At 42.2% G+C, this 26,748-nt stretch overlaps 10 non-coding genes across 10 annotated transcripts; 3 read left to right on the forward strand and 7 right to left on the reverse strand.

The window, feature by feature from the left end:
• Positions 1-95: 95 nt before the first annotated feature.
• On the reverse strand, positions 96-166 carry trnaq-uug (transfer RNA glutamine (anticodon UUG)). The gene has a single exon. It is a non-coding gene; the product is annotated as a tRNA-Gln (tRNA).
• Positions 167-398: 232 nt separating this feature from the next.
• trnae-uuc (transfer RNA glutamic acid (anticodon UUC)) lies at positions 399-469 on the reverse strand. Its single transcript has one exon. It is a non-coding gene; the product is annotated as a tRNA-Glu (tRNA).
• Positions 470-1,847: 1,378 nt separating this feature from the next.
• LOC116676929 (small nucleolar RNA U3) lies at positions 1,848-2,063 on the forward strand. The gene has a single exon (XR_004328857.1). It is a non-coding gene; the product is annotated as a small nucleolar RNA U3 (small nucleolar RNA).
• A 3,325-nt stretch (positions 2,064-5,388) lies between these two features.
• trnak-cuu (transfer RNA lysine (anticodon CUU)) lies at positions 5,389-5,460 on the reverse strand. Its single transcript has one exon. It is a non-coding gene; the product is annotated as a tRNA-Lys (tRNA).
• A 1,924-nt stretch (positions 5,461-7,384) lies between these two features.
• On the forward strand, positions 7,385-7,457 carry trnar-acg (transfer RNA arginine (anticodon ACG)). Its single transcript has one exon. It is a non-coding gene; the product is annotated as a tRNA-Arg (tRNA).
• A 10,602-nt stretch (positions 7,458-18,059) lies between these two features.
• trnak-cuu (transfer RNA lysine (anticodon CUU)) lies at positions 18,060-18,132 on the reverse strand. Its single transcript has one exon. It is a non-coding gene; the product is annotated as a tRNA-Lys (tRNA).
• A 996-nt stretch (positions 18,133-19,128) lies between these two features.
• Positions 19,129-19,200, reverse strand: trnae-uuc (transfer RNA glutamic acid (anticodon UUC)). The gene has a single exon. It is a non-coding gene; the product is annotated as a tRNA-Glu (tRNA).
• A 2,106-nt stretch (positions 19,201-21,306) lies between these two features.
• On the forward strand, positions 21,307-21,379 carry trnak-cuu (transfer RNA lysine (anticodon CUU)). The gene has a single exon. It is a non-coding gene; the product is annotated as a tRNA-Lys (tRNA).
• An 846-nt stretch (positions 21,380-22,225) lies between these two features.
• On the reverse strand, positions 22,226-22,297 carry trnap-cgg (transfer RNA proline (anticodon CGG)). The gene has a single exon. It is a non-coding gene; the product is annotated as a tRNA-Pro (tRNA).
• A 1,309-nt stretch (positions 22,298-23,606) lies between these two features.
• On the reverse strand, positions 23,607-23,719 carry LOC116676931 (U5 spliceosomal RNA). The gene has a single exon (XR_004328859.1). It is a non-coding gene; the product is annotated as a U5 spliceosomal RNA (small nuclear RNA).
• Positions 23,720-26,748: the final 3,029 nt, after the last annotated feature.

Here is a 26,748-nt window from a genome sequence, read left to right on the forward strand (position 1 = left end):
AAAATGAACTTAACATTAAACCTGTAAGCTCACTTGAAACTAGATGGGGAAAGTTGATAGGTTGATCTTTTTACCCTTTGCTGTGGCTTAAAAACAGGTTTCACTGAGATTGAACTCAGATCACTGGATTCAAAGTCCAGAGTGCTAACCATTACACCATGGAACCTTTGGAGTGTTGCAAGGGTTTGCTAGGCAGTTTCTTTCATAATATCCACATGTGGATATTAAAGGCACACAACAATCACAACGCAGATTAAAAAGCAAAAATTACTGGCTATATTTGATTTTAGAGACATATATTAGGTCTATATATAGGGGCATAGGTTGCATACAGCTCTCATTTAATACAGGACCATTAAATCAGATCTTTCTGCAGACCTTCATTGGCTAAATAGCAATTCCCATACCGGGAGTTGAACCCGGGCCACCTGGGTGAAAACCAGGAATCCTAACACTAGACCATATGGGACTGGCTACATATTGATAACAGGGATTTCATAAATCAATTCATAGTCTGGCTGGAAACAGGCCTTCTCTTGAACGTGAATGAAGTAGCTTCTTAAGTAAGTTTTATCTTGAAGCTTTGAGTGTTCTTTAGGTTTTATCTGCTTTAACTATTACCGGACAGCGGGGCACGGAGCAGAGCAGAGCGGCCGTTAGGGAGGAATCCTCCTCCGTGTCCAGCTCCATTTTTAACTGGCGGTAAAAAACTTAACGTCGGAACTTTATGACGAATAGAAATGTTGACAGGTTGATTTCTGTTAAAAACAACAAACCACTATAGTTAATAGAAAAAGAAAATATATATATGAAAAGCCGTCTTGGTCATCTTTCAACTGTTCCTACAATCACCACTCTGGTCTGGTTGGAAACTTAAGGATCTAAATAAAGAATTAGGAGTTTAACAGAGACACACAGGAAGAATAAATCCATCAAATCAAGTCCCCAATAATCAGCATGTGGCCTTGTTTATTTTCAGGTAGTCAGCATGGAGCTGTTCCACATTCCAGACATTTAAAACAAGTCAATCATTGGCGTTATCCTACGGTCAGATGAATAAATCAGCTGTTTGCTATTTGAGCTGCTCTGTTTCCTGCTGCTCCGTCATTCTTTAGTGTCCTCTGGAAACAGGTTGCTGTCCTTTATGTCTCTTTTGGATGACATCATCAGTGTCTTTGCTTTAGTCTGAAGAAACTCCAACAGATTTAAAACCACATGCAGTCACAGAAAAAACAAACAGGGAGTAGAAAATGTCAGACAAAGAATATGAAGTGAAAAGTCCCCAAAGTAGGAAAATATAATGTTAATCTACCAAACAACAATAACTGGAGAACATCCAATTAAACATGGCCGACTTCCAGCATGTCAGTAATGAAGAGAAGAATGTTTGGACATATTAAAGATTAATTTTATTTTATTTAACCTTTATTTAACCTGGAAAATCCCATTGAGCTACAGTAACTCTTCTTCCAGGGAGTCCTGCCAAGACAGGCGGCAATAAGTTTCATAATACATGAAAGAGAGGACAATGGTTCCATACTACACCACGAATCTCTATGGATACTACAACACAAACAAGACATTACACTTAACTTAATAAACCCGCGAACACTAAAAATGACCAAAACTAACTTTTAACAATATTTGGAGATGATATACAAATCTTGAGTGCTTTTTGTGCCCAATAATCAACAGTGGTGGTTAACCTGCAACATGGGCTTTAAAGATCTAAATAGATTTTCTCACCTCAGAGTCATCTGGAGCACGTAACGATTAGCTTCTGTCCCTCTGACCCTGAGTGACAATCACTCTGCAGTGAATGAGATGCAGTTCCCCCCCTTCTAACCAAGACTATACTTTCAGGGATCATTTCTAGAGTTTCTGACTTGAGGAATGTGTTTCTAAAGTGTTTGGTCTCGCTGACCACAATGATGAGTTGTGATATTCCTTACTGAGCGTGAAGCTGACAGAGAGTAATGATTCACTTCATATGCTCTCTGTCATTGATGATCGTTCTTTGCTTCTTTATGGAGTATTGAGGAAGGGAATATGTTCAGAGTGGTAGTAGCAGATATATGAAAAACTTGCATGTATGAAGGTAATAAAACATGCAAAATTATAGTCAGTCTTGAAGTATGTTTTGTCCATGGTGGACAAGGTTACTTTAACGGGTTAACACCTACTTTCTTGACATTGTAATACTTTATGGCCAGTGTAGAAATGTAAACTGAGTTAAGCCATAATTTCTCTTGATTTCTACCTTGCATTTCTACTTTGACATGTCAAAAAGGTGCGTTGTTTGAAAGCCCATCTCTACACATCCATGTTCCACTCCCACAGGTGTTTCCACTGACTAATCAGATTGTGTGGCTTTACAGGCTCAGCTTGATTGACATGTATTAAAGGGGTGGAACGGTACACTTAAGTCCAGGTGGACGGGATGGCATGTTGTAACGAGGTTTGCGTACATACAGCAAATACTTGAAGCCAGGTTACTCTACGAGTGGATACGGGGCGTTGAAGGTGATGTGGAAATCCTGATTGATTCAGTGATTTTTTGGCCCTATTTGTATTTGGATCTAAAGGCTGGTTAACCACTATAGGGAGGAGACGTTGGACAGTTTTTTTGTCTCGTTCCAGTGATTGGCATGTCTAGGTGATGGCGTTGGATATAAGTTAGCATGTTGGATGTATTTCCACTCACGTACCAACAACGCCGGCCCCAGTCCTCGTTTATCCACCACTTTCTCACCTGTACTACTGGAACTGACTGGGAAACAAAGTTTCCCCGTGGGTCGCCACCACTCGCCGTAGGAGAGGCTGCTCTTCCTTAGTGCTGCTGGCTCTGACTCATATGAAGGGAAATATGGGGCAAAAGGTGAGAGTTTGCAGAACAAAAAAATCTGAACTTATGTGTTTAAATTTGCAGTTGTAAAAATAAAATTTGCACTTGCAAAAATATTCACCCACGTGTGATCTTAATTTGATGTCACACAATGAAAAAGAACACGAGAGCTTGTAAAAAAAAATCTGAATTTGTAATATGCACTTGTAGAAAATATTCACACACGGTATTCTTAATGTGAAGTCCCAGAAATAATATTCACAAATGTGTAGATTGATATTTCCATGAACAGAATGTCAGCTGCAAGCGTGTAGTGCAACATTTACTTGTGTACTTTTTTAAAATTCTGGTTCATTTTCCATCACAACCACAACTCAGTGATGACAACCTCTCAAACTAATTAGTACCTGTGGACTGAGTCTGTGGCGCTCTGAGCCAACAGGACGGGGGGGGGGGGGGAATCAGGGTTCCATCACCAGATGAGGGACATCTCTGTCTGTCTTATTCATGTAGCATGGAAGCTAACGTTAGCTAACTAGCCAACGGCCGGGCCAACTCACAATCGGACTGAAAATTGTTCTTGAAAAATGCTATTAAACAGTAAAAAAAAACTAAAAATAACACTGTAATATATTTCTTGTCCTGCCAATGCACCACCTGTCTGTACTTTGTATATCACATTGCACTTTTCTGGTTAGACACAAACGGCATTTCGTTGTCTTTGTACTTGTACTATGCACAATGACAATAAAGTTTAATCTAATCTAATAAAAAAAAAGATGGATGTCTTTACACAAGAGCAGTACACACAAGTATGCGCCGTTTGGGACGTCATTTTCTCTAACTCCAGTAACTGTGTGTGCTCAGCAACTTCCTATAATTTAACCCTCTGAGACCTAAGGTCATTTTCATAGCTCATTGTCCGTCTGCTTCTATTTTCTATAAAAGCTTGTAAAACATCAACCCTGGTGTCTACATTCAAGATATCAACATAATTTCTTTCAGAACAAACTGGGCATTTAGAATATTTGTGCTGCACTGAGGTCACTTGAATGTTAAAAACGGTTGTAGGACCTTAAAGGGAACATGAATCTCCCAGATATGTTTTGATATCACACACAGAGCAGTACGAGCTGAGCCAGTCTCCTCTAAAACACTTCTCATAAGTCCTGGGAGTCACACTGGGAAGAAATAAACATTAGAACTTATACAACTATGCATTTATTTTCAGCTTAATTTACCCAACAGAACAGCTTCGGAGTCATTGGAATGAGTTGAATCGTGGTCGTCTCGCTCCCCTCTAGCGCCTGTGAGCAGAAACCCCCTTGCAACTTTCAGTCAGCGAGTCTGTTGGACAGGGGCCTCCTCCAGATTTTCCCAATTTACCTGTACTACCCGTTAGGGCTTACCAGGTCTGTCCAGAGTCCTCCGCCACCCCCTGACCTAACGCACCACCAGATGGTGATCAGTTGACCGCTCCGCCCCTCTCTTCCCCTGAGTGTCCAAAACATACGGCCTCAGATCACAACAATTATAAAAATCAATCATTGCTCTTAGACCTAGGGTGCTCTGGTACCACATACACCTATGAGCACCCTGTGTTTGAACATGGTGTTTGTTATGGACAATCCATGACTAGCACAGAAGTCTAACAACAGACAACCACTCTGGTTCAGATCAGGGAGGCCGTTCCTCCCAATCACGCCTCTCCAAGTATCTCCATCATTGCCCACGTGTGCGTTGAAGTCCCCCAGCAGAACTGTGGAGTTATGGAGCCCCATACAGGACTCTATTCAAGGTCTCCAAGAAGGCCAAATACCCCAAACTCTTGTTTGGTGCATATGCACAAACGTGGAAAATATAATGTTCCTTAATAAAAATCGATGAGTGGTCCCTGTCCCACATACCCCCCGGCAATAGTTACACAAGCACATCCTCTGTTTCCCCAAGCACTCTTTACCTAATACCCAATAATACATTACACAATCTTTATTTTAAAAAGAATGCTATCCATTGTTAGTACACGTGAGTGTCACTAGTCTAAAGCCTCCTGTCCACTATCTTGTCGGGATCATTTGGATGCAGCCTTGGCCCTTCACCAGGCGAGGTCGCTGTTACTGAAGCTTCTAGTAATGAACCCATTTTCAAACCAATTCCTCTAAGTGGTTCAGTGCTTCACCAAAGCTTCATTTGCCCTTCACTATCAACACCTAGTTTCTTGACTTTGTAATGCCTTATGTCTACTGTAAAAATCTAAATTGAGTTGTGCCATAATTCATTTTATTTATACCTTTGGTTTTCCTACTGTGACATTTCAAAATGTCAAAAGGTGCATTGTTTGAAAGCCCATCTCTACACATCCATGTTCCACTCCCACAGGTGGTTTCACACGTGCTAGTTGTCCCTTAAATTCACAGTTTATTTTTGTAATTTATTGGTGTTTTTCTGTATTTAAAAAAAAAAAAACAGAAAATTCTGTAAAGTTAACATGAAAATGTATGTAAAAGTACAAATTTGCTTTAGAGTGTATCAAGTCCTGACCATTCCCTGACCGGGAATTGAACCCGGGCCACGGCGGTAAGAGCGCCGAATCCTAGCCACTAGACCATCAGGGAGTCACATCTTACAAATTTATCTTTGTAGATGTGAGTTTCCTCTTCACTTACTGGAATGACTCATGTTGTTTTAGGCGAGGAATGGCGCCTGGCTAGAGCTTCAGAAGGCAGGACATGACAGATTACACATCTGTCACATAGTCAGTTTGTAGTCTTAAATACCAAGTCTCTTGCTGTTCCTTGACTAGTTGGCCACCCTGCTTTGCATCGCTCCAGGTAAGTAGAAAGCAATCTGTTATGCACCTTTGCATTGCACTAAAATGTTAAAATTTGGACCTGAATCCAAAATAACATTACTTCCTTGACATTCCCAGACATTGTTTTTTTGGAAAAAAATGTTGGTTAGGGGTTTAGTTATTGTTTGAAAAATAAAAAGAATTGTTATTGAAATGGAGGCAGATGAAGTGTTTATGATCAATGATGTCAACAGGATACATCCGCTGTCGGGGGTTTGATTTAAGGGAATGGAACTCTTTAACACTGTTGGGGTTCTAGCGTTAAACTAATGAGGAAGAATTTGACAAATCTAAATCAACCAAAAACAAGTCTAGGAACTTACTCTTTCAAATGTTGCACCTGTATCTGTCAAGTCCTGACCAGGAACTGAACCCAGGCCGCGGCAGTGCGAGCTCCAAATCCTAGCCACTAGACCATCAGGGAGTCCCATCCGTCAAATTTTATTTTGTAGATGTGATTTTTCTTTGTGTGTAATTTAGCATCTTTCTCATCTTTTCTCTCATTACCTCCCTCTTCCCCTTTTTCCTCTTCCCCCCCATGAGACTATTGTTCCCCAGCTTTGACGCAATGGATAATGTGTCTGATTACAGATCAGAAGATTCTAGGTCTGATTCCTGGCTAGCTCGTAGTGCTCTTTGGCGACTAAATCCCTTGTTCGTCATTTCCAACTTTACCCCCCAGGACAAACTCTACAAAGAAAATGTACATGTATAAAGAGCCAAATGATGAGTAACTATAATAGCTTTACAATTGTAATTGTAAAATTGTAAAGCTAGTTCTCTGTAATGCCTCCACATTTTTCCATCCTCTGCTTCATTTACATTGATAGAAACTGGACAGCTTAGGATAAAGTTCCTGCAGGAGGCCCCACATTTTGGACTACAACAAAGATTTGACTGGCTTTCTGCACATTTGCCAACAAAGATCACCACTGTTGCATAGAATGGTGTGAGAAGCCAGGTACTCCCATGCTCACAACGTAGGGCTAGTGGGGCAATGGGTAACGCGTCTGGCTACAGATCACAAGATGTTAGGGTGACTCCTGGATAATTTGTTCTGTTCTTAGCTATTAAATTACTTGATCCTCATTTCCAAGTTTACTCCTGTACAAACTGTCTATCACAGTAAATTTACACATATTTGGAGCCAAATGATGCGTAAATATCTTTTCATGTGCTAAAACAGCTCTAAATCCTTCAATTTAACTGAAGCACAGCTATCATCAAGCTTTCTCTGTTGTCTTTTTTAGAATCAGCAGTACTAGATAAACTATCCCTGGAATTGTCAGTTGTTACTCATCAATTAGGGGAACCTAGAACATAGCAGCATATTTGTGGATCCGATTTCCGACTATGCTATCACAACAACGCGGTGATTTTAATACCAAATGGTCGCGATCTTATAGTGCTTGGTACTCTGCGTTGCGGTGGCTGCAGCAACCTCGGTAGGAATCTGGGTCACGGCACCTGTGAGAAGCTACTTTCCTGTTGTTTCTTTGAATTACTACATCTTCTGCTTTACTTTACATTGATAGAAACTAGACAGCGTAGCCTAAAAGTCCTGCAAGAGTCCCCAAATTTTGGACTGTAACAAACGGTTAACTGGCCTTCTATACACTTGCCAACAAAGATCAACCCTGTTTGCATACGATGGTGTGAGAACGTAGCTATTGCTAATGCTAAACGTAAGGCTAGTGGCGCAATGGATAACGCGTCTGATTACGAATCAGAAGATTCTAGGTTTGAATCCTGGCTAGCTCATACTGTCAACCGTTGATATTTCAGAGTTCCCACTATGCTTTCACAACAACAAGGCCCTACTGCTACCAAGTGGCCGTGATCTTCTAGTGCAGGGGTGGCGAACCTGCGGCTCGTGAGCTGCATGCTGCTCTTTGCCTGCTCCTGTGAGGCTCTTGCCTTACTGCGTGGCTGGGTTAAAAAATAAATGAAAAAACTTAATTTTACATATTTATAAATACATATACTGTGTATATAAGACCCTTTTGCGTTTGGTATCGCGTCGGTCTGTAACATTATAGGACATCGAACAATTTTCAGTCCGATTGTGATTGTACCTATTGGCTAGTTAGCTAACGGTAGCTTCCATGCTACATAAATAAGCCAGACAGAGTTCCAGAGTTCCAAATGCTCCAGTCCTTTCTTTGCATTAATACTGGTTCTTAACATGCTTCCACTGGCTCAGATTATGGAAAACAACAAAATAAGTTACCATAGTTATACGGACAACACACAAATTTGCATAACCCTATCGCCGGGGGACTATAGTCCAATACATAAACTGACTGAGTGCATCGAACAAATTAACGACTGGATGTGCCAGAACTTTCTGAAATTAAATGAAGGAAAAACTGAGGTGGTTGTTTTTGGAGCAAAAGAGGAACGATTAAAAGTCTGCACTCAGCTTCAAACAACAATGTTAAAAACAACAGACAAAGCCAGAAATCTTGGTGTAGTCATGGACTCAGACCTGAATTTTAACAGCCACATTAAGACAATTACAAAGTCAGCCTATTATTACCATAAGAATATATCAAGGGTAAAAGGACTTATGTGTCAACAGGATTTGGAAAAACTGGTCCATGCTTTCATCTTCAGTAGACTTGACTACTGTAACGGTGTCTTTACAGCTCTCTCTAAAAAATCAATCAGACAGCTGCAGCTGATTCAGAACGCTGAAGGCTGAAGACCTTTCTTTTGATGTTGCCTTTCTTTAAATGGTTGTTAATTTCTTTAATGTTTGATTTTGTATACTGCACTGTAACTTTTATTCTTGTGTTTTATCTATTTTTATTTTTTAACTCTTTTTTAACTCTTTTTGTGTAAAGCACTTTGAATTGCCCTATGGCTGAAAGGTGCAATACAAATAAAGCTTCCTTGCCTTGCCTTGAATAGGTTATCACTATTAGTGGAAATCGGTATTTCTCTGCTTTTTAGGTTGCCGTGGCCGAGTGGTTAAGGCGAATGACTTGAAATCCATTGGGGACTCCCCTCGCAAGTTTGAATCCTGCCGACAAAGAAAGCCATCCTTTAATGGTGGTCACACATCCTTCTATGGCAGATGTACCTTCATGGACAATATTGTAATACCTCATAGGTACTGGAAGCCACTGTTGCATCTCTGAGCATTTATTTTCAGTCTCAATGACCAGATGTGTTGCAAGATTTGCAGTGAACGTTATATTGTCCAGCAATGTTGGTATAATGGTGAGCATAGCTGCCTTCCAAGCAGTTGATATGGCTTAGATTCAAAGCAGGTATTATGGTAGACTCTTTTAAAAGAGCTGCAAAAGGTATTAATTTGTACTGTAGTATATTTATTGTTTTATGCTCCAGTATTTAGGTGGAACCATTTCATTTCAGAAACTGATGCCTTGTTAAACATCAACAGACAGGAAATAGATACAAAGCATAGCAATTAGCAGAGGATGGTTTCGATTCATCGACCTCTGGGTTATGGGCCCAGCACGCTTCCGCTGCGACACTCTGCTCTGGAATTGCTGCCCAGGTCTGTGATTGACACTTTGATGGAAGGTGGCAACCAAGGTTCCAACCGCTCACGGGTTGGAAAGTTAAGCATTTGGTAGACCTTGCAACTATCTTTTATGTGAGCTTCCTGATTACTCACACATTGATTGTTCACATGTAACACTTGTGATTTTCTGTTTTTTTTAAAACAGGGCATTGTGAGTACAGATATAAACATCAGTAAGGAGTCTACCAAGTAGCCTCGTATCATTTTAGTTTGGACACCAAGTGAGGCTTACCACGATGGTTTGGACTGGGTCGACTAGGGTTTCCGGCTGCTCTTGTAATTGTCAGCACAAACATATGGGCGTTCATGGAGACATGGAAGAAAGTCACTAGGGTGGCAATTTGCTTGACAATGGCAATACATTGCACGAGATGTTAATGGAATCTTATTGACCTTGTAGCCCAATGTGCAATACAGGCTAAATCCCATGGTGGGAATAAAGATCCACCAATGTTTCTGTCCACAATGTCCACCTGAATCAAGAAATGTCCCTGCCAAATGGGAAATAGACTGACAATTGGGTCAACATTGTGCAATTATCTTCAAAATGTCCAACTGAGTCCACAAGTATACCTGCCAGATGGGAAATAAACTGATAACTGTCTTCATGGTCTAAACGTGTCAAATATTGCCGTACAATGCCCACAGTGTCCGTTTTGGTTCCTGATCCATGCTATTACCCCTAAAGATCACAACTAGGCCAAGGGCAACTGGACTTGGTGAAAGGTTCTCTGCAGAAGTTTTGTCTCTCATCCAAGAGACTTCTTTAGTTGTTTTTTTTTACACAGAAAGGGTTGGACGCAGTGCCTACTCCCCCAACCATATCTGACAATTAGTAGCTGTGGGGAAAGGGGGGTTTCAAAGCTAACAGACCATTCAACAAGCAATTCTGATGCACTATACTTGCCCATTCAGGATGAGCACTGTATACTCTGACTGCAGCAACACAAGTTCAAATTTCAGTGATACCTAATTTTTATGGTGATTACGAGACTGAATGCAAAGTGATCTGTTTAATGTGTAGCAGGGGATTGAGTGGACATGATGATGGGATGCAAACAGAGGTAATCTCTGCAACAACAAGGTGCTGGGATTTGAACCCAGAATCTCCTGTTTACTAGACAGGCACTTTAACCAACTAAGCCACAGCACCTCCATTAGCAGGTGTAATGTTAATTCTCAATTTCTCTTTTACCTTGAATAAGCTAAACATGCAGTGTACTGATTGGCAGTATTGGGAGTAACGTGTTACAAAAGTAACGCAAATAAAGTAATGTATTCCTTTTTGCTTTAACACAGTAATTAACTCTTTACTAATTACATTTCAGTAATATTATACTTGTTAAAACAACAAGAAACTCAAACATTAAAGTGGAGCCAGTGAAGCTCGGTCCACCAGGTGGACCAGTCACCATTTGAACCAGACTGGGGAGGACGCTTCAGAGCCCAGCACGAATCGTGGAGCAACAGCTACGTCCGCAACAGTGCCTTCTGACGTCCACTGTTCCTTCCAACATGGAGCTCTTCCAGATCATTGAGAAGCTCTATCAGCTGGATGTGCTGCAATACAAAAATGAGAAAGTGGTGACCAGGTCTAGATGCCTCCTGGGGACCTCCTAGGGAGGTGGTCCAGGCACGTCCAGCTGGGAGTAGGTCTCGGGGAGGATCCAGGACTAGGTGGAGGGAATATATCTCTAACCTGGCCTGGAACGCACCAAGGATCCCCCAGTTGCTCAGAAAAGGGAAGTTCGGGGTCCCCTGCTGGAGCTGCTTGACAAAGATGGATGGATGGTTGGAACCCTGGTCACTAGCTCATTGTAATCTTGCATGACACATAAACCTGTAGGAGGCGCTGTAGCTTAGTGGTTAAAACACCTGTCTTGTAAACAAGAGATCCTGGGTCCAAATTCAGTGCCTTAATTATCAGTCAATATTTATGTTATCAGCACTAGAAAGAGTGTATATATATATTTTTTTGTTGTTGTTGTTTTTGCTATAGTGCCTAACAAGCATATTTAATTTTGCCCAGTTGTGGCCTGTTGATGGGCAATAAAGGGAAATGGATTGGACCCATTTTATAATGCTTGTTTTGTTGGGGCTGAACATGGCCCAAGTGTACACCAGGACCCTGTGACATCACTGTCGGGTGGGGTTTTAGGTGCATGTGATGCTGACTGAGGTCAGAGGTGAAATAAACATGAACTTTTGGCACTGACTGCCTGATTTTAACGTCTTCAGTATACATCACTGAATTCTTATTAGGGCCCGAGCGCCGACAGGCGGCGAAGGCCCTATTGGAACTGAAGGAATTATTATTATTATTATTCTTTATTATTATTCTTTTTCCGTCAAATGAATTGCCTTTTTGGAGGACTTATCATATTCAAAAACTCACCAAATTTGGCGGTCGCATCAAGTCTGGTGAAAATTTACGTATTTTAATGGTTTCGGGAATAGGCGCACAAAAATGGCTCGCTAGCGCCACCTACAATATTACGAAAATTCAGCCCCTGCAGTACGTTTAACGTAGACTCACGAAACTTGGTACACATATGTAGCATTGCAGGGCGGACATAAAACTCCATGGTAGCCCCCCCCTAAACCCAACAGGAAGTCCGCCATTTTGTTTTGAATGTGCGAAATTAGTGCGATTTTGCCCATTTCCACATGTCGTACTTTAACGAACTCCTCCTAGAGCTTTCGTCCGATCAGCTTCAAACTTGGTGTGTGTCATCTTAACATGTTAACGATGAAAAGTTATTAAAAGAAAAACTTTTCGTCATAGGGCGTGGCCGTGGCGGGGCGGCCATTTTGAGCGATTCGCCACCGAAACAGGAAGTGGGTGTAACTTGAGCGTACGTTGTCCGATTAGCTCGAAACTTTTCACGATTCATCAGAGTCCGCCCCTGACAACATCTACACGCCGCTATTGGGTCAAAGTCATAGCGCCCCCTAGTGGCAACAGGAAGTAGGCCTAAAAGACAAGGTGCCATACTTTAACGAACTCCTCCTAGAGATTTCATCCGATCATCTTCAAACTTGGTGTGGATCATCCTAAGATGTTACCGATGAAAAGTTATTAAAAGAAAAATTTTTCGTCATACGGTGTGGGCGTGGCATGGCGGCCATTTTGGGTGTTTAGCGATGAAGATGAAATTGGCTGTAACTACAGTGTACGTTGTCGTATCTGCTTGAAATTTCCCACAAACACCAAGAGTCCAGGCCTGAGGACACCTACAGGCCAATATGGACTTTTGGAGATAGCGCCACCATCTGGCAACAGGAATTATGCCGTCTGACAGGAAGTGAGTGTAACTTGAGTGTACATTGTCCAATTGGCTTGAAACTTTTCACGATTCATCAGAGTCCGCCCCTGACGACATCTACACGCCGAAATTCGCTCAAAGTCATAGCGCCCCCTAGTGGCAACAGGAAGTAGTTCCAAAAGACAAGGTGCTATACTTTAACGAACTCCTCCTAGAGATTTCATCCGATCAACTTCAAACTTGGTCTGTATCATCTTAAGATGTTCAAGATGAAAAGTTATTAAAAGAAAAACGTATCGTCATACGGTTTGGGCGTGGCATGGCGGCCATTTTGAGTGTTTAGCAATGAAGAATTAAGTGGCTGTAACTACAGTGTTTGTTGTCGTATCTGCTTGAAATTTCCCACAAACACCAAGAGTCCAGGCCTGAGGACGCCTACAGGCCAATATGGAGTTTTGGAGATAGCGCCACCATCTGGCAAGAAGAAATATACCTTATAGGACAAACATCATCCGATTTACATGAAACTTAGAATGTGTGGTCTACATGTGATAGTGAGGCGGCCCCTATATTATGACCACGCCCAGTCACTCAGGCCACGCCCCCTTTCATAACATTTGAACCGTGTAACATAGATACTTATGTGAGGTATCATTGAACTCAGCAGAGACTTCCGTTTTTATTGGTGATGTTTGACCCGCCCCCCTATGATGCGGCCACGCCCCCTTTCCCAGATAAGGAGCTGTATGACCTATAGGCTTGTGTGAGGTATCAATGAACTCAGCAAAGACTTCCTTTTTCATTGGTGATGTTTGACCCGCCCCTTTATGATGCGGCCACGCCCCCTTTCACAGATAGTGACCTGTATGACGTATAGGCTTGTGTGAGGTATCAATGAACTCAGCAGAGACTTCCTTTTTTATTGGTGATGTTTGACCCGCCCCTTTATGATGCGGCCACGCCCCCTTTCCCAGATAATGACTTGTATGACGTATAGGCTTGTGTGAGGTATCAATGAACTCAGCAGAGACTTCCTTTTTCATTGGTGATGTTTGACCCGCCCCTTTATGATGCGGCCACGCCCCCTTTCACAGATAGTGACCTGTATGACGTGTAGGCTTTTGTGAGGTATCAATGAACTCAGCAGAGACTTCCTTTTTCATTGGTGATGTTTGACACGCCCTCTCATGATGCGGCCACGCCCCCTTTCACGGATAATGACGTGTATGACGTATAGGCTTGTGTGAGGTATCAGTGAACTCAGCAGGGAGTTCACTTTTCATTGGCGACGATTTTCAGGGTACGAGTGACGCGCAAATGCGCGGTCGCAAGGAGAGGCGTCCGCCGGTAACCCCGACTCGCGCAGGTTCGCGAGGGCCCTCCATCGCTGCTTGCAGCTTTAATTATTATTATTCTTTCTTTCTTTTTCCGTCAAATGAATTGCCTTTTTGGAGGACTTATCATATTCAAAAACTCACCAAATTTGGCGGTCGCATCAAGTCTGGTGAAAATTTACGTATTTTAATGGTTTCGGGAATAGGCGCACAAAAATGGCTCGCTAGCGCCACCTACAATATTACGAAAATTCAGCCCCTGCACTACGTTTATCGTAGACTCACGAAACTTGGTACACATATGTATCATGGCAGGGCGGACATAAAACTCCATGGTAGCCCCCCCCTAAACCCAACAGGAAGTCCGCCATTTTGTTTTGAATGTGCGAAATTAGTGCGATTTTGCCCATTTCCACATGTCGTACTTTAACGAACTCCTCCTAGAGCTTTCGTCCGATCATCTTCAAACTTGGTGTGTGTCATCTTAACATGTTAACGATGAAAAGTTATTAAAAGAAAAACTTTTCGTCATAGGGCGTGGCCGTGGCGGGGCGGCCATTTTGTGCGATTCGCCACCAAAACAGGAAGTGGGTGTAACTTGAGCGTACGTTGTCCGATTGGTTTGAAACTTTCCACGATTCATCAGAGTCCGCCCCTGACGACATCTACACGCCGCTATTGGCTCAAAGTCATAGCGCCCCCTAGTGGCAACAGGAAGTAGGCCTAAAAGACAAGGTGCTATACTTTAACGAACTCCTCCTAGAGATTTCATCCGATCATCTTCAAACTTGGTGTGTATCATCCTAAGATGTTGACGATGAAAAGTTATTAAAAGAAAAACTTTTCGTCAAACGGTGTGGGCGTGGCATGGCGGCCATTTTGGGTGTTTAGCGATGAAGATGAAATTGGCTGTAACTACAGTGTACGTTGTCCTATCTTCTTGAAATTTCCCACAAACACCAAGAGTCCAGGCCTGAGGACACCTACAGGCCAATATGGACTTTTGGAGATAGCGCCACCATCTGGCAACAAGAAATATGCCTTATATGACAAACATCATCCGATTTACATGAAACTTAGAATGTGTGGTCTACATGTGATACTGAGGCGGCCCCTATATTATGACCACGCCCAGTCACTCAGGCCACGCCCCCTTTCATAACATTTGAACCGTGTAACATAGATACTTATGTGAGGTGTCATTGAACTCAGCAGAGACTTCCTTTTTTATTGGTGATGTTTGACCCGCCCCCCTATGATGCGGCCACGCCCCCTTTCCCAGATAAGGAGCTGTATGACGTATAGGCTTGTGTGAGGTATCAATGAACTCAGCATAGACTTCCTTTTTCATTGGTGATGTTTGACCCGCCCCTTTATGATGCGGCCACGCCCCTTTCACAGATAAGGAGCTGTATGACGTATAGGCTTGTGTGAGGTATCAATGAACTCAGTAGAGACTTCCTTTTTTATGGGTGATGTTTGACCCACCCCACTATGATGTGGCCACGCCCCTTTTCACAGATAATGACCTGTATGACGTATAGGCTTGTGTAAGGTATCAATGAACTCAGCAGAGACTTCCTTTTTTATTAGTGATGTCTGACACGCCCCCTTATGATGCGGCCACGCCCCCTTTCACAGATGATGACCTGTATGACATATAGGCTTGTGTGAGGTATCAATGAACTCAGCAGGGAGTTCCCTTTTCATTGGCGACAATTTTCAGGGTACGAGTGACGCGCAAATGCGCGGTCGCAAGGAGAGGCGTCTGCCGGTAACCCCGACTCGCGCAGGTTAGCGAGGGCCCTCCATCGCTGCTTGCAGCTTTAATTTATTTATTATTATTTATTTATTTATTTTGGATTTCAAGTCCAAATCACAGCTGTAAAATATGTTCTGTTTTTACAGCAGTGGGTTCTCTGCTGAGGCCTGACAGACTCCATTACAGTTGGTACCATCAATCAGACAAAAAAGAGCCTATTTCACAAGTACCTTGTGCAGTTCTGAATGACTGATGGGGATTCCTAAGCATTTCAGTCCCATGTGTACAGACAAGATTAGCAGCAACATCGCCACGTCAGAAAAGTTTCTGGTGTGCAAAGACCAAGAAAATGCCACGCTCACGCCACACAGGAGGCCTTACCCCTGACTTCCACCAGCGCCAGATCCACTCCGCTTCGTGTCTGCTCCGTGATCCGCAGTCCATCAACACCCACCAGATGACACACACACACACACACACACTAGGGCTGCACGATCTTGACAAAATGTGATATTGCAATATTGATTATGAATACTGCAATATCAATATGAATTCTGATATTTTTAAACATATGTAAAATCACAAAATAGATTAATAACAAATTAAACAAGTTTTCTTACAACAAAAAAGGTTTGTTTCTACTGACAGTCTGCCGTTGGGCCACAAGGTCTACTTACTAATGAATATAGACATGCACTTTCTTTTGATTAATGCATATACACATCAACTTTCTTTTTGATTAATGTCAACTTTCTTTTAAGCTGCAGTTCTGGAATGTTAAATTGCAGTTCTAGAACAATAGGTTGAAATTTTAGAATTTGAACATGCATTGTCACCAGACTTTAGTTTGATCTGAGGAACAGGAGGTCAGCACAGGCCACGATCGTAGAATGCAAGCACATTTTAGTCTGGTAAATTTCAGGGATTTTTACACTGGGATGGAAGTGCTAATCTTGCGATTGACATTCGATCTGCCCCAATACAGCAACCTGATACTGTGCAGAACTCAGGCATTCGCACTCTCTAAAACACCATCACCCAACGTAGGGCTCGAACCCACGACCCTGAAATTAAAAGTGTCATGCTCTACCGACTGAGCTAGCCAGGCACTTCCAAGTTTTGAGTTGCGGTCCAAATATTTCACTCAAAAGTTCTGAAATGTTACAGTTCTAGAATGTTAGGTTGAAGTTCTAGAATGTTAAGCTGCCATTCTACAATGTTAGCTTTAAATTCCAGAATGTTAAGCTGCAGTTCTAGAATGTTAGGTTGAAGTTCTAGAATGTTAAGCTGCCATTCTACAATGTTAGCTTTAAATTCTAGAATGTTAAGCTGCAGTTCTAGAATGTTAGGTTGAAGTTCTAGAAGGTAAAGATGCAGTTCTAGAAAGTTAAGCTTTCATTCTAGAAATTTGAGTTGCAATTCCAGAACAATAGGTTGAAGTTTAGAATTTGTATAAGTTGCATTCCCAAAAGGTTGCTCATAGTCCTAAATGTTACATTGTAGTTTTAGAATGGTAAGCTGCAGTTCTGGAATGTTAAGTTGCAGTTGTAGAACAATAGATTGTAGTTCTAGAATTTTAAGAGTCATGGTCCTAAAATGTTACTTACAGTTCAACAATGTTATGTTGTAGTTCTAGAACGTTAAGCTGCCATTATACAATGTAAAGTTGCAATTCAAGAACAATAGGTTGAAGTTTTAGAATATTTGTAAGTTGCGGTCCCAAAATGTTACTTACAGTTCTAAAAGGTTACATCTTAGTTCTAGAATGGTAAGTTGCAGTTCTAGAATGTTAGGTTTGAGTTCTAGAATGTTAATATTCAGTTCTAGAATGTTAGATTTAAGTTCAAGAATGTTAAGCTGCAGTTCTAGAATGTTAGATTTAAGTTCAAGAATGTTAAGCTGCAGTTCTGGAAGGTTAAGTTGCAGTTCTAGAACAATAGGTTGCAGTTTTAGAATTTTAAGAGTTATGGTCCTAAAATGTTACTTACAGTTCTACAATGTTGTGTTGTAGTTCTAGAATGTTATGTTTAATTTCTAGAATGTTAAGCTGTTAATCTAGAATGTTAGGTCAAAGTTCAAGAATGTTAACCTGCAGTTCTGGAATGTTAAGTTGCAGTTCTGGAACAATAGGTTGAAGTTGTAGAATTTTAAGAGTTGCGGCCCTAAACTGTTAATTACAGTTCTAAAATGTTACATTGAATGTTAAGCTGCAGTTCTAGAACAATAGGTTGAAGAACATGCATTGTCCCCAGACTTTAGTTTGATCTGAGGAACAGGAGGTCAGCACAGGCCATGATCATAGAATGCAGGAACATTTTAGTCTGGTAAATTTCAGGGATTTTTACACTGGGATGGAACTGCTGATCATGCGATTGACAGACGATCCACCCCAATACAACCATCTAATACTGATCAGATCTGAGGGATTCCCACTCTCTCAAACACCACCACCCAACGTGGGACTCGAACCCACGGCCCTGAGATTAAGAGTCTCATGCTCTACCGACTGAGCTAGCCAGGCGCTCCTCAAGGTTTGAGTTGCGGTCCAAAAATTTCACTTACAACTTCTGAAATGTTACAGTTCTAGAATGTTACTTGGCAGTTCTAGAATGTTAGGTTGAAGTTCAAGAATGTTAAGCTGCCATTCTACAATGTTAGCTTTAAATTCTAGAATGTTAAGCTGCAGTTCTAGAAAGTTAAGCTTTCATTCTAGAAATTTGAGCTGCAATTCAAGAACAACTGGCATAGTGGTGCCAGTTATGTCATGCAGGTTTGCAGGATTTTCACAATCTGCTAGTGGCCATGATGAGTTGTGACTTTGAGCTTTTTAACCGTTTTGGCCAATTTAGCCAATTTTCAACCAGTTTGTGCAATAACATTTGGTGTTCTCAGGCATTGTGCAAATTATGGTCTACTCTCCTGCTGTCCAGAAGACCGTGATCATGGCAACAAGCTTAATGGTCTTCATTTACTTGCACTTCAATTTGTAGTTCAGCAGATTGTTTTTCCACAGTCAGCTGCTTCAGAAGCCTGGGTAGCTCAGTCGGTAGAGCATCAGACTTTTAATCTGAGGGTCAGGGGTTCAAGTCCCTGTTCAGGCGTAGAGTGAGTTGTCCATTTGACATATCTGAACACTTCAGACATTGTCATATCATTGTGTTCCATACACAAGTCTTTAAAAAGAATTGTTCAAGCAGGTTTGTATCATAACAATGTTGCTGGTAAGTCTAAATGAAGAATGGGCAACCTATATCCGTATATATATATATATATATATCTGTATAACCATATAAACCTTCCGTCAGCCTGGCTACAGTGCTGAAGACAAACCTGGGGTTGTTACTATTTTCCTCCATTAATGACGAGTAGTACGTCAAACTACATCTATGATTTAATTTAACCTTTAATCTCGTTGCACAAGTACCGTGTACTTGTGTATAATGACAATAAAGGCATTCTATTCTAATACAAGACCAATAATAAAGAGCTTACTTATCTTGCTAGAGACCTTCATCGATTCCCATACCGGGAGTTGAACCCGGGCCACCTGGGTGAAAACCAGGAATCCTAAACGCTAGACCATATGGGACTGATTACTATCGTTTCCAGTCAATACTGTCAAATGTGGAGCTTCTTCAAGTTACATTAGCGACCAGGTGACTACTCAACATGCCCCATGTGTGTGTTTATCCAAAACAGATTCAAGGTTTGTTCGGGGCTTTGTCCACGCGGCCCTTTGTGGCGGGCAACGCCCCCGGCAGCTCAGGCTTGTTTTTGCCCATCGTGCCCACCGTGGTGAGGTGCCGCTCGACGAGCAGCCGCTGGGCCAGCGCGTAGGAGGTGAAAAAGTTGTCGCACGTCACGTTACGCGGGCCCCTCAGGCCCTCGGTCACGTCCAGCACCACGCGGGCGACCAGATCCCTCTCGGGTGTGTGAAAGTGGCGTGTCCAAACAAGAAGATGGAACATGATGGAAAGAGATGGAAGAAAAAATGTAACACACACACACACTAAGACAATTGTACGGCAATGGTACAAAAAAAACAAACGAAAACAACAACAAAGCAACAAATACAACACCTCGAAAGGGCACCAGCTGCTCGTCCACCGTCACGTCGGTGCCCGGGTTGTAGAGGCGAGGCAGCTGCTGCGTCCACTCGTCCCACACCTCTCGTACGGCCGCCAGTTTGTCCGAGGCTCATTGGGCAGCTCTTGACACACGGTCGTCAAATCGCAACAGTCTAGAGTACGCGTGGAACTGCTTGATTGGCATTGTGGCGCGGAAAATGGCCCTGCCGCTCTCCTCGTGCCACAGGCTCTCCAAGGCCTCGTTGCGGGACCGGTACACGCCCGCGAGGAGCAGCAGCCCGAGGTAGGCTCGCAGGTCCGTGACGTCCATCTCTTTCCACTTTCCGGCTGTGGCGCATCTCCTTTGACCCTCGAGATTTGTGGCAGCCACAAACAGCAGCGTCTGTTGTGTCCTCTTCTAGTCGGGTTGTCTTTTTCGGTAGCGTGGCAATGACAAATGTTTCCTCATCCTCCTCTTGCCCCTCGTCTTCACTACCATCTTCTTCTTCTTCTTCTTCTTCTTCTTCTTCTTTTTCTTCTTCGTCGTCTTCTCCTACTTGTACTTTTTTGTCTTTGTCTTCTTCTTCCTCTACTTCTTCTTCTTCATTCACTTGTTCTCCTTCTTCGTCTTGAACGTCAACGTCCACTTGGCCTTGGTCATCATCTTTGTTGTCGTCGTCGTAGCAGCAGTAGTCTTTTTCGCCGCTGTGGTCGTGTATGTGTTGGTCCTCTTGTGACGCACACCCACCGCCATCACAGTCACGGTGGTGGTTGTCGTCGTCGTGTTTGTCGCAGGCCTCTTGTGGTTTTCTCCTTTTTGTACCTTGACTCAGCGGAGACATTGCTAGCGGCAACGCCGCTCACGAGAATCCGATGCAGCTTCAACTCCAGAGTCAAAAGACGGGCCATGCTGCAGCTGCTCCCCGGCTGTGCCGAGCCACGTGCAACAAGTGCACAGGTCCAAAACAAGATGACGTGAAAAAAAATGACGACAACAAGAAGACAAATGTGTCTAAAGTGTATATTGTGTGTGTGTGTGTGTGTGTAATGAAAATAATGAGTAGACTGATGTCAAGCCTTTAGTTTTATTTTTAACCTCCCTTTCCACTCGCCTTTGCCTTTCCTGTTTTTACTACAACTACAAGCCACTGGCCAGAATCCCGGGACTCAAAGCAGGACGATGGGAGGGTAGCAGAACTAATACGTCCGATTGAGGTGTACCACCAATGCCAAGGGTCCCTGTGACCTGAAGGACAATTATTCCACGAGTCCCTGGGACCCGAAGGACAATGTAAAGGGTCCTATGGACCCGAGGGACAATGGCAAGGGTCCTATGGACCCGACGGACAACGTAAAGGGTCCCCGGGACCCGAAGGACAATGCCACAGGTCCTTGGGACCCGCAAGGCCAATGCCACGGGTCCTATGGACCCGAAGGACAATGTCAAGGGTCCCCGGGACCCAAAGGACCCTTGACGTGGTCCTTTGGGTCCCCGGGACCCAAGGGACAATGCTACGGCTCCCTGGAACCCAAAGTACAACGCCACGGGTCCCGGGGACTCGAAGGACAACACTATGGGTAAACTGCACGGTCCCCAGGACCGAAGGACAACAAAAGGGTTAAGAAGTGCCTGGCTAGCTCAGTCGGTAGAGCATGAGACTCTTAATCTCAGGGTCGTGGGTTCGAGCCCCACGTTGGGCTGTGGTGTTTTAGAGAGTAGGAATGCCTGAGTTCTGCACTGTATATGTGGCTGTATTGGGTCTGTCAATCGCAAGAATAGCAGTTCCATCCCAGTGTAAAAATCCCTGTAATTTACCAGACTAAAATGTGCCTGCATTCTACAATCATGGCCTGTGCTGAACTCCTGTTCCTCAGATCAAACTAAAGTCTGGTGACAATGCATGTTCAAATTCTAAAACTTCAACCTGTTGTTCTAGAACTGCAGCTTAACATTCTAGAAGTACAATGTACCATTTTAGAACTGTAATTAACAGTTTTGGACCGCAACTCTTGAAATTCTACAACTTCAACCTATTGTTCCAGAACTGCAACTTAACATTCCAGGACTGCAGGTTAACATTCATATTCGTAAAAAGGAAATGCAGCTTGAGTCAGTTTCCCGATATCATTTGCCAACAGGAAACATTTGATACAGAATATTATTACCAAAACACAGACTTGATTTTTGCCAGTAAAAAGTAATAGTAATATTGTGATGAATTTGCCAAATAGGTGACACTTTCTCGTCCATCACACTCAATAAATAAACCAGATTATTCAATCCATAACTCCACCTCTATGCAAAGTAGTCTCATCCAGGAACTATCGCACCACCCTAAGGGAGAATCATAAACCTAGACCAACGAACAAGGAGAGTCCTGTCCTGCTTGTTTGTTCCTCACATTTTTACCCAGTTTTTTCTATTGCGTGCAGTCGAAGCAGGATATGAAAAATTGCCAACACATTGCTTGCTCCTAATCTGTGTTAAATAACTGGATTAACTGGATTTTAAATTACAGATTAGGGTTTTAACAGCTCCTGCCATCAGGGCTCGTTCGGGAGTTGAACCCGGGACCTCTCACACCCGAAGCAAGAATCATACCACTAGACCAACGAGCCACTTAAAAGCTATTTAAGTCTAGTAGACTGTCATGGGGTGCTTTCATGGCTCCACGGCCCGATTCAGCTTTCCGATCTCATTTGACAACAGGAAACATTTGATACAAATTGCAAGAGTACCTCATACCTTTTACCAGGTTCAGGTGGTTATAGTTATGGTCAAATGAAGCTTCATTAAGCTTTCTGAACAGTGGTCTTCATTTTGGGTTCAAATCCCACTTCTGACAAAAATTGTTTTCATTTGGAACTAACATCTAAGACATGATATTGGGAATTAAGAACATAGCAGTTCTTTGTATTCAAGAGGACATGAATGTGCACGAGAAACGCATTGCAAGTACCGCGTTTGTGAGCATCTTTATTGTCACCACATATAAAGTTACTGACTGTGATTTAACTGAAGGGTTTTGGTAAAAGTTATCTTCTTTTGTAAAACTTTGGGTTGTGCACAAAACAGGAGAAAAGGGTTCTTTGTTGCATCCAGGCTGTTATGTATAACAGATAAAAAGCGCAAATTGACATCATTCCATCCAATACGGACCAGACGGGGTTGACAGATAGATTTTAAAATCCTTACAGATAAACAGTCATCGTAGCTGTTTGCAGGATTTCCGCAAAATTTACCGAGATTAAACTGGGCCGTATAGTGACGATTATAGGAAAAGAGAGAAGTACTTCCACTCGTTGTTACCTGGCGTGGCTATGGGTAACAAGAGTTCACAGTCACACGTTTCCTTAGGGGCCCGTAGTGGATGAAATGGTAAAACATTTGGCCCTGGATGCATAGAATGCCTGCCATATTGAGCGACAAAATTTAGGTGTCCTGAAAAAAGGTTCTTTAACTCTATCTCCCACACTTCTTATTTTGATTTTTGTTATGTGTCGGCAAAGAAGTATTATGCTTTTGGGTCGTCTGTCCATCTCTACATCAGAATCAGAATACTTTATAGATCCCCGAAGGAAACTCTGGAAAAAAAGTGCTCCTTCGAGCCAGATTTGAACCAGCAACCGAAGGATTTCAACTTTATGCCTCTACAGTCCTCCGCTCTACCAACTGAGCTATCGAAGGAGCTACTACAGGATCCCCTGGAGGGAAACAAAACATTCACATAAAATCGTAGATCAATTGACAAGTATCCCACCCAGAAAAGAGATTCTGGCCATTTTTCAGTCAGGGGGAGTCCTGTCGTCTCAGCGCTGTCCACGGCCCATGAAAATTGGCAAGGCTCTTGCTTCTATTATTTAGCTGCTGTTAAGAATCTGAGTCTAGTTGAGGACAGCATATTTGTTTTTAACAAGTACAAAAGGCTTGGCTAAACAGCAAAGCCCACCAAAAATAGTTATACTCATTGGCTTTCCCCTCCAAGGAAGTCTTTAGTAAAAGGCAAAAGACTTGTGCGTTATAAAGAGAAACCAGAGTGAGTACAGCCGTCTGCTCGAGAGCAGCAGAAAACCCTAGTCGACCCAGTCCAAACCATCGCGGTAAGCCTCACTGGGTGTCCAAACTAAAATGATAAGAGGAAACATGGTAGACTCCTTACTGATGTTTATATCTGTACTCACAATGCCCTGTTTTAAAACACCAGCCAATCTCAAGTGTCAAATGTGAATAATCACTGTGTGAGTAATCAGGAAGCTCACATAAAAGATAGTTGCAAGGTTACCAAATGTTTAACTTTAAAACCCGTAAGCGGTTGGAACCTTGGTTGCCACAGATTCCTGAACCTGAAGGTCAGAAAAGCGGAGCAGAGTGGCCCCAGCGGAAGCGTGCTGGGCCCATAAACCCAGAGGTCGATGGATCGAAACCATCCTCTGCTAATTACTTGCTTTGTTTCAAATCAAGCCTATTTCCTGTTTGTTGATGTTTAACAATGCATCTGTGTCTGAAGTGAAATCTCTGCAATTGCATAATACAATATACAATTACTATGTAAAGTTAGAGTAATTCAATTGAGCCCATTAGGCAAAATGTACACAATTCACGATGCCATATGGCAAAAATTAATTTGAGCCTTTTACAGAAAAAATACAAAATTTTAACTGGTTAAATGATGAAAAATAAAGGTTACTTATTCCAGATAACAGTTGAATTTTTATTTTCAAAGAAATGCTTCTAAATTGAGAAAAACAACTACATTTTGGCTGATCCTGGAGCGTGAGCTTAGTGTGGCACATGTCTGGGAAAGGGGGGGGGGGGGGGGGACAGGACTCTGTGGGTATGTGAAGTCATCAAATGAGTACAACTTCAAAACAAAGACCTATTTACACAATTAAACAAAAAACAATGCATTTTACATGGTTTATTGTGAAAAACACTAAGAAAAAGAATTTGTTGCCATATGGCAACAACATGCAATAGAGGGTTAAACAGCCTGTAGGAGCAGACGTATGTGAATAATTAGCCAGTCTTCTACAACGTTGTCCTAGGAAAAGGGGGGGCAATTCATTTTCCCAAGGGGCCACATGAGAAACAGGGGCTGTTGTGGAGGAGTATCAAGGTAGTATTAAAAGCTAAATGTACAACGTATACGTCGATGTATATGTCACACGGAGGCCACTTGGAGAGATACCTGCTACTGCACAAGTTGCTGATCTTTAGCTCATTAGATGGTCAGTTAGCTCCATCTAGTGACAGATAGTAGAACTCCATCATCTGATGGGGGACTTCTCTCACACTGAGTGGGTCCAGAGTGTATGGCTGCAGCCTGGAGCGTCCCATGTCATGCCGTCCCACCTGGTGCCGTCCCGGAGATCTAAATTTCAAAATAAAAGCTTGCATCTGGAATAAAATACTTTAAACAATAGGCCTCTCTCTTACTTTTCAAAGTAAAAGCTCACGTCAAATAACATGCTAATGAATAAAATACTTGAATTTTTTTTTATATTTAAAAATATATGTCCATCTCTAAAATAAATGATTAGAAATAAGGATTAGAGAGAGATTATAGGCAAACTATAAGATTCCTGGGAACAGGTTGGACTGGTTCTGACGTCTCTCTGACTCTGAAGTTATGAAGACGTCACGGCGTCATCGGATCAAATGCACATCGACACCAGAAAATTCATACGTGTGAGAATTATTCTATTAATGTCAAGAAGTAACACAGATGTAGAAGAAAGACATCCCTTTATACGTATATCTGGTGAGGGGAAATTCACATAGTTCACTCAGTTTGGTTCATTTAATACACACTGGACAGTGAGTTATTGGCAGAGGTGGAAAATATATAAAATACATTACTTACGTTACTGTATTGAGCAGTTTGTTGTGTATTTTTCAAGTAGTTTTCAAAATGTACTTGATTTTAAATGAAGGATTGTATTTTGCTACATTACAAATCCTATCGTTACTGAGTAAAAAGAAATTAATGAAAACTGAAAAGAAGAAAATAAAAATAAATCACACCAGCTATAAACACTACACCAACCTGGGCTTTCTTTTTTGTGCCAATGTATTCAGCTTCTTCTTCTCTGGTGGCAAGGCGCTATTAAAAAGCAGTAGAAGAAGTGTAAGGTGTGGGAGCGTCGGACCCATGGATGTATTAAGAGAACGGTCAAACCCCTGTGGCGGCGAGCTGAGAACTGAATCAGCTGTTATCCCTCAAAAACATCAGCTCATGGGAAAAAAAGAGAGGTCGATGCAGAGCGCCGAGGTTTTAACCAAACATGGACGCACAACATCGCCACAACACTACGCCATTTTCTGAAGGGGAGCTTCTAGTTACTTTTCAGGTTTTACCCTCTTGTCCAATGAAAACCACGTATCTCCAGATGTGTGTTGATGTTGAATGTTTGTGATAAACTGAAGTATGATTGTCATACGAGTGTCATAAAAAAGAATAAATCTGTAAAATAAGAAGAAACTAAATGTCAAAGTTCAACTCAGTTCAGTTTATTTAAGAAGAAGAAAAAACAGATCAAATAATAAAACAACATGATTATACATGGGTTAAAAATGCCAGAATTAGCCAAAAGCTCGCAACCCCCCCCCCTGAACACAATCAGCTGTTCTCATGGCACAGGGAACATTTTACGAGTAGAAGGAAAAATAGATTCAATACAATTTCAGCAAATTTTGGCGCTAACTTGATGCCATCTGTGAAAAGCTCAAGTTAAAGAGAGGATGGCTTCTACAAATGGATAATGATCCTAAACACACCTCAAATCCACGGGGGATTACATCAAGAGGCGTAAACTGAAGGTTTTGCCATGGCCTTCACAATCTCCTGATCTCAACATAATGTAATAATAATAATGTCATTTCTATGTTTTCTGTATTTGATAGTCCAAAATGATGAAATAAAACTTTTGGTGACAAATTTTTTACGAATGTCTAATCTGTCATTTGATGCCTTTTGGAAATTTTTCCATCTTTCTGGCTTCTTTATGCACATTAATAAGAAAGTTTTAACTGGGGGGCCCAAACTTTCGAACCCCACTGTACTAGCTCA

This window comes from Etheostoma spectabile, unplaced genomic scaffold (genome assembly GCF_008692095.1).
Source record: "Etheostoma spectabile isolate EspeVRDwgs_2016 unplaced genomic scaffold, UIUC_Espe_1.0 scaffold00004060, whole genome shotgun sequence".
Lineage (NCBI taxonomy): Eukaryota > Metazoa > Chordata > Actinopteri > Perciformes > Percidae > Etheostoma > Etheostoma spectabile.